Here is a 6,508-nt window from a genome sequence, read left to right on the forward strand (position 1 = left end):
GTAGTAGCCCCACTCCCAAGTCTGAAGCCCTATTAGCATCACACTCTCCAGAAGAATGCTAGAATGTGGCTCTCCAGGGTATGTAAACACAGCAACATTACCACTTTCTATAGCACTGAAATGCTAAAGCCGAGGAAAAACAAAGATTTACTCTGTTTGGTATGAATTTCATATGTCACATGTTGGCATTCTAGCAAACCTCATACATTGCTAATAAAAATGTTAAGTGTAACGTATAATTCAAGTGCCACATTGTGCGCTAACAGTGTGTGTGCTTTTTGTTTGTGACTGAGGAGAAAGAACTGTTGTCTTAGCAACATTTATTTTGCTCTGCGAGAAACGTGAAAGACAGAAAACAAAGGTGTGCCTATGTATATGTGTGTCCTTGCTCCTGCATGTGTCCTTTGCTGTTTCAGAAAATTATCTCAATTTACCTCGAATTCCTTTACATCAACATGTTGGGGTGATCAACAGCATTGATTGAGAATGCACTGGGGGATGGGGATCACCTTCGATACTACACCCCACTAGCACACAACTCTAACAGTGTGTTGGTGGGTCTGAGGAAGACTTATTATACATCAGTATGTATTTCATGTAGGCCTACATTTATGACAATTCCTTATAAGACGAACTAAGACTTCACAAATCCCCCTGCCAATGGCTCAATGGGACAGCCATCCAGTGTGGGCCCTAAGTGGAGAATAAATGTGCCAATCCCAACCTGCCATCATGACCCCCTCGGGCTCTCCACAACCTCCTAGGGGTCATAACTCTGGGTGGGGTGCCTTTTACCTGACAGAACCTGGTTTGTGAGCACGCCCCAAGGGGAAGGCTCCATCAATCTGGGAATGCCAGCTGGTAATCATACTTAACAAGCTGGAGAGCGGCCCAGTGGCGGAATCAGAGGAGGCATGAGAGACAGAAAAAGCCCAACCGCCTGGCTTATCCCAGACAGGGTGTTAATTACAACCTCTGCATGAAACACCAGTTCACATTAACTCCATAACCATAAAGACGGAGGATTGGAACAGGAGGGGTGTGTGGGGAATAGCCGGCATAGGAGTCAAACAAGGGGGTACCCTTGCCCCCTCCCAAAAGTGAATAATGCATTATCAACACATCATCATCAAAGGAACTGGAGCAAATCGTTGGTGTAAACCCCGGTATCTGGGGACAAGGGATGCGTATGCCCTGGCAGTGTGTCTATGAAGTCCCTTTAGAGCCCCCTGATAGACAAGAGGAAGTTCGGGCGCAAAGCAGGGACAGAGCTTTAGCTTTATCTGTCTGTTGGCAGGTTTAGGAAAAGCCAGCAAGAGATAGAGAAGAGACTTGAGCCTCCCGGCCTAGCTCAGGCGTGCAACCAAGTGTGAGATGGATCAATCCTGTCGAGTCCACCGCCACTATTACTGTCTGTCTTATCTGGTCCCGGGCTCCGACCCCGCGGCACCCCTAAAGCGAGCACTGCTTGTTTTGGGCCAACCGCGCTCAGGGGGGACTCTCAGGGTTAGGGCAATTTCTCACCTCCAAAAAGGGCTTGTTGCTGATTCGGACTCCAGTGAACACATCTGAGAAAAGCGGCCAATAATTCCACAGCCCTAATCGCTTATCCCCTGTGGCCACAGTGCAGGTGTCAGGTGGAAAGATACAAGCAGTAAGTGGAGCCTGGACGGAAGATGGTCTGTTTTTTTCGACCCTACTTTTGGGCAGTTTGAATGGAGGCAACTGCGTCTATGATTCACCACTAAGATCTTCACGAAGGGTTAAGTCACAAACCAGTCATAGCCCTCATCTACAGCGTAAGTCACGATCCACCCTTTCCATTAACTGACGTAAAAGGTCTCCTCCCTTAGTGACGATTGGAACTAGTCCGGGTATCAAAGGAAAAAGGCTACTGTTCAAAGACACAATACCTCCTCCATTCACCGCCAGACAAATTGCACCCAACGCCAGTTGAAGTGCACCGATTTAGCACTCAGGACAAATTAAGAGGAATAAACACAATTAGTAGGCAGAGTAAAGACGCCAGGTGCTGCACACACATCTCTCTATCCCTCTCTCTCTCTCTGATAACACGATAGAGTCCGCTGGTGCAGCCGCTATTAATGCTGCCTGTCGCCATGGCGTCGATAGCTGAAAAGAAACACGGCTAATTGGAAAACCCTTGATGTTACCAAAATTGTTCTTATTTCATTTCAAATGCAATAAACATGGCACTGGGTGGTAAGACTCACCCAATAGAGAAAAAAAATTAGGCCTAGTACTACATGAAACGGTCAATACAATGATTTTGAACTTGGTTTGACAAAGCCAAGTGACATGAAGGTCCTGCAATCTACAGTATAAAGAACCATTACCTTGGGTGAGCTCCTAAACAGGCCTCAAAGTGAGAGGCAGAAAGTCAAACAACTGAAAACTTAATTTTGTGCCCCTCAGTGTAATTACTATTTACTCTGACAGTGGGCCTGAAGACCACAGTCTGGAATCACCTCCTTTGATCCTTTCAAAATGGGGAAAGAGCATCATACTGATAAGTGAGGGGAAATAAGAAAACAGCTCGGAAATGAATAATTGCAAGGAAATGAATTTCACAACCCTAGGGAGGACACCTACAAAGACCTTTTTACAAAAATCATATCCGGGGCACAATTCAATTAACTTTTTCTCTTCCAAGTAAGAAAAAAAATCCCCCAATGCTTCGGGGAAATAAAAAGTTTGCTCAATAAACAGAGTTTTCAGATTAAATGTTTTCATCATTGAGGAACTTCTATTCATTACAGCTCCTTACAGGCTTGTCAGTCATAAATGCATTGATTTGTGGATTTGTGGCAGATACAGAGTCTGTGACATCCTTTGGTCACAGTTAACTGCTTCTGCCTGCCTGGCAGCATTCCTCTGCCTTTTCCTCTTCTATATTTCCTAGCATCTGACAGTGATCAGTGGTGATAAATTGTTCAATTAAAGTGACATTAAGGATGCTGGACACAGTTGTCATGTGCCTCTTGGAATGCAAGGTGTTGTCCAATTACTCTGAAGGATTACACTTTTTCTCACTTCTGACAATCAACATGTGGATCTCATCATTACAAAGTAGTTTATTTATTCTATCCAACAACAAGATGTAATATTTACTACAATAATGATAGTAGATTTCACAATATAAATTGCCTGGAAGAAAACAATAATGGCCAATTCCAATGTTTTCATTTGACATAGACCTCAATATATGTATTTTGTGAACCTATTACATATATATATATATATATATATATATATATATATATATATATATATATATATATATAGCATGCATATATATATATGACATTTAAACCACCACCCTCTAATGCAGCATATATATATATATATATATATATATATATATATATATATATATATATATATATATATATATATATATATATGCATGCTGCATTAGAGGGTGGTGGTTTAAATGTCATAGAGTGTATCTCTATGACAACAATATAGTGTCGAACATACAGCATTTCATGGGGGGCCGCTGTTCAATATAGGCTAGGCTATTCTATTTTGTTATATTTCTATGTATCCATCACACTGATTCATTGTCTTTCCTTATTTGGGTTTAAATTAACTGAGAGTTTGTTCAAAAGGAACAAACTGTTCCCTCTGGAAAGATTTTAAAGGTGCTTAGATGCTAAATCAAGACCAATTGTGAATCAAATTCGATTCGTCCTACATAAAATAGGATAATTCAGCAGTGCCTGTGGGCAACTGAACCGTGTCCAAAACTTTCCAGCACAGCATGCATCATCAGAAGTTCACAGCCTCTTCACTGATTTATTGAACTGATGTTATAGAATAGTAAAACAGAAGCTATGGCTCAACTTCAATATTTTTCAGAGCTATAATTTGGAATAGGCCTAGATATTTTATGCCCAATGATTTCATGACAATCACCCTCAAATCACGCTTCAATAGAGACTCCTACAATTTAGCTCATCTCAAAAGGAACACATCATCAACATAATTACAGTCTTGAGATAGGCCGTCCTTGGGAACGAAGTGAAAAGCGCATTTCCCCGGGGCACAAGCCTTCACCAATTGCCGCGCCGTTTGCAATACGAAAACATAGTGAAGTTACCACATTTAACTAGGTTACTGTAGATTACAGACTAGGTTCTAAACAAAAACTAGTAATAAATGAATTCAACTTCATTGTATCAATACATTTAAAAGGCTTGGCTATATACTGCAACATTGAAGCTTTATTTATCCAATGTGTTGCTGACTGTAAGTAAAATACAAGAAAACACTAATGACTTTGTTAGTTATGGTTGAAAAGATGAATTACTTAAGCAAAAAATAACGTTTTGATGTAATAATACAGTTATAATATAACTTTTTCATACTGGTGTGAAATAAGTGTTTTTAAATTGTTTTCGTTTTGTAAAGTTGAACAAAGGCATCTGCGGGATGCGAGTAATGGTACGTTGAAGACTACGTGGGAAAATGTTCACAGCCTATGTATAGTAACTTTGTATCAAACAACAATTTTTTCGTTCTCATTTCTCTAAAAAACGCCAGAAAGACAGAAAGTAAATAGTAAGAACTTACTTTAGAAGAGTCTTTTTTTTAAACCGCCCCCCTCCGAGAAGTTAGTTTATGGGGGGCAGATGAGGGACACTTGAAAATTCCTTTTCCCCTGCAAAAACGCTTATGTTGCATCCATGAAATAAAGAAGTGAATAATAATCATACATTTCAATTGGGTAAAAGTGTTGAGTCACTTTTATACGGGGGAAACCACCGCAACAATCATGCTCTTTCTTCCAAGTCCGTATTCCGTTTTCATATCATTCGCTTACAGTAAATAGATCGCCACAATAGAACAAAAGTATATGATCCCAAATGCGAGCCGTGCGATGATTTCCATGCGTATCTGTTTGCTGCTGTGGTTTATCTCCACGTCCCAGGTTTAGGATTATTCCTAAATCCACCTCATTCGACTGAGGGTGGGAAGACGGGTGTCGAGTGCCCCATAGTCGATTTACCCCCCCCACCCCCACAACTACAAAAAATAACGTACTGCCTCCTCTCTACACTCACGTGACCGCTCGCTTGTGAATGACATTACAGAGTGGAAACAGATGAGGATTTGGGGTCGAACGTTATTTGAAACCACGGTCGACCCCTTGGAGAAAAACTGGGCCAGGAGAGAGGGAGGGGTGGTGGCGGTTTATGTGTATAACGTAGAAATAGTGATCTTAAATTAGCCAGTTTTCTTACATTTGTTCTCAAACAGTCAGATATGGTATTTTACACTACGATAGATAAGCAAGGATAGTAGGCTGCATTTGGATCTGATTTGCGCAATTTGCGCGCGTGCGTCTGACCATTCCGTTCATTCTGAACAGCAGAGTTCCGCAAAGAATAAACATTTATTATTTACACATTCATTTGATCAAACATTTATTTATCAAACTACCATGCTTGTGGTTAAATAACTGAATGTTATAAATTAAATGTAAATGTTGGCAATATTGTTGTTAGACAATAGGCCTACACAATTGAAATCTGACTTAATAATTCATAGGTTCATGAAATTAATATGATACACATTAAGAAAAGAGGGTTCGTCAAGTGTTCTTTGCAGGTTAGAAAAGGGTTCTTCCCTCTTTTAGTGATAATTAAAATGTAGGTGGCTCATTCGAATATTTTGGGGCGTGGTTTGCCCATAAGCTCTTTTTCTTCAACAGTGAGTAAAAGTGTCATTCCAGTTGACATAATCTTGTGTTATGACATTGCATTGTGAATATGACTATGGCCATTAATGGTGTCTTGTAAAAGACTCACGTTTGGCCTTCTGTCAATTGAGAGCTGTTGTCTAAGTCAGTTCTCAATTTTCTCCTCAGGCAGCCCCAGCCCTTTCAGGGCTAGCAAATCTGATTCAACTTGGCAATTAGCACAATAATAACATCTATGGAAATTAAACTATATAATATGGCATACCAGAAAAAAAAAGAAAAAAAACCTGTATGGTTCTTCAAAAGGATCTACAAAGAACCCTCGAGATTGAAGACGGTTCTTTATAGAACCATTCTCCATTAAGGTTCTATGAAGAACAAGGAAAAAAGTGTTCTATTCTGGTGCTATATAGAACCTTTTATTAATGGTTCTTTATAGAACCTTATAACATGTTTTTTTTATAGCACATTAAAGGTTCAATTTGGAATATTATAAGCATGGTTCTTTATAGAACCTTCCAATAAAGGTTATATATAGCACCAAAAAGGGATCTGCTATGGTTACAAGCCAAAGAACACATAATTTGCACTATATACAGTGAGGGAAAACATTATCTGATCCCCTGCTGATTTTGTACATTTGCCCACTGACAAAGAAATGATCAGTCTATAATTTTAATGGTAGGTTTATTTGAACAGTGAGAGACAGAATAACAACAACAAAATCCAGAAAAACGCATGTCAAAAATGTTATAAATTGATTTGCATTTTAATGAGGGAAAT

The 6,508-nt window shown here is 39.8% G+C and overlaps 1 protein-coding gene across 1 annotated transcript in view; it reads right to left on the reverse strand.

Annotated features, from left to right (window-relative positions):
- Positions 1–5,023, reverse strand: part of ptprsa (protein tyrosine phosphatase receptor type Sa) — a 207,959-nt gene extending 202,936 nt beyond the window's left edge. The window contains exon 1 of the mRNA XM_084163819.1: positions 4,597–5,023. The gene's annotated coding sequence lies outside the window, so the exon portion shown is untranslated. The remainder of the gene's footprint in view (positions 1–4,596) is intronic.
- Between the last annotated feature and the right edge of the window lie 1,485 nt (positions 5,024–6,508).

Source organism: Coregonus lavaretus, assembly GCF_964263955.1.
Source record: "Coregonus lavaretus genome assembly, chromosome: 6".
NCBI classification, from domain to species: Eukaryota; Metazoa; Chordata; class Actinopteri; order Salmoniformes; family Salmonidae; genus Coregonus; species Coregonus lavaretus.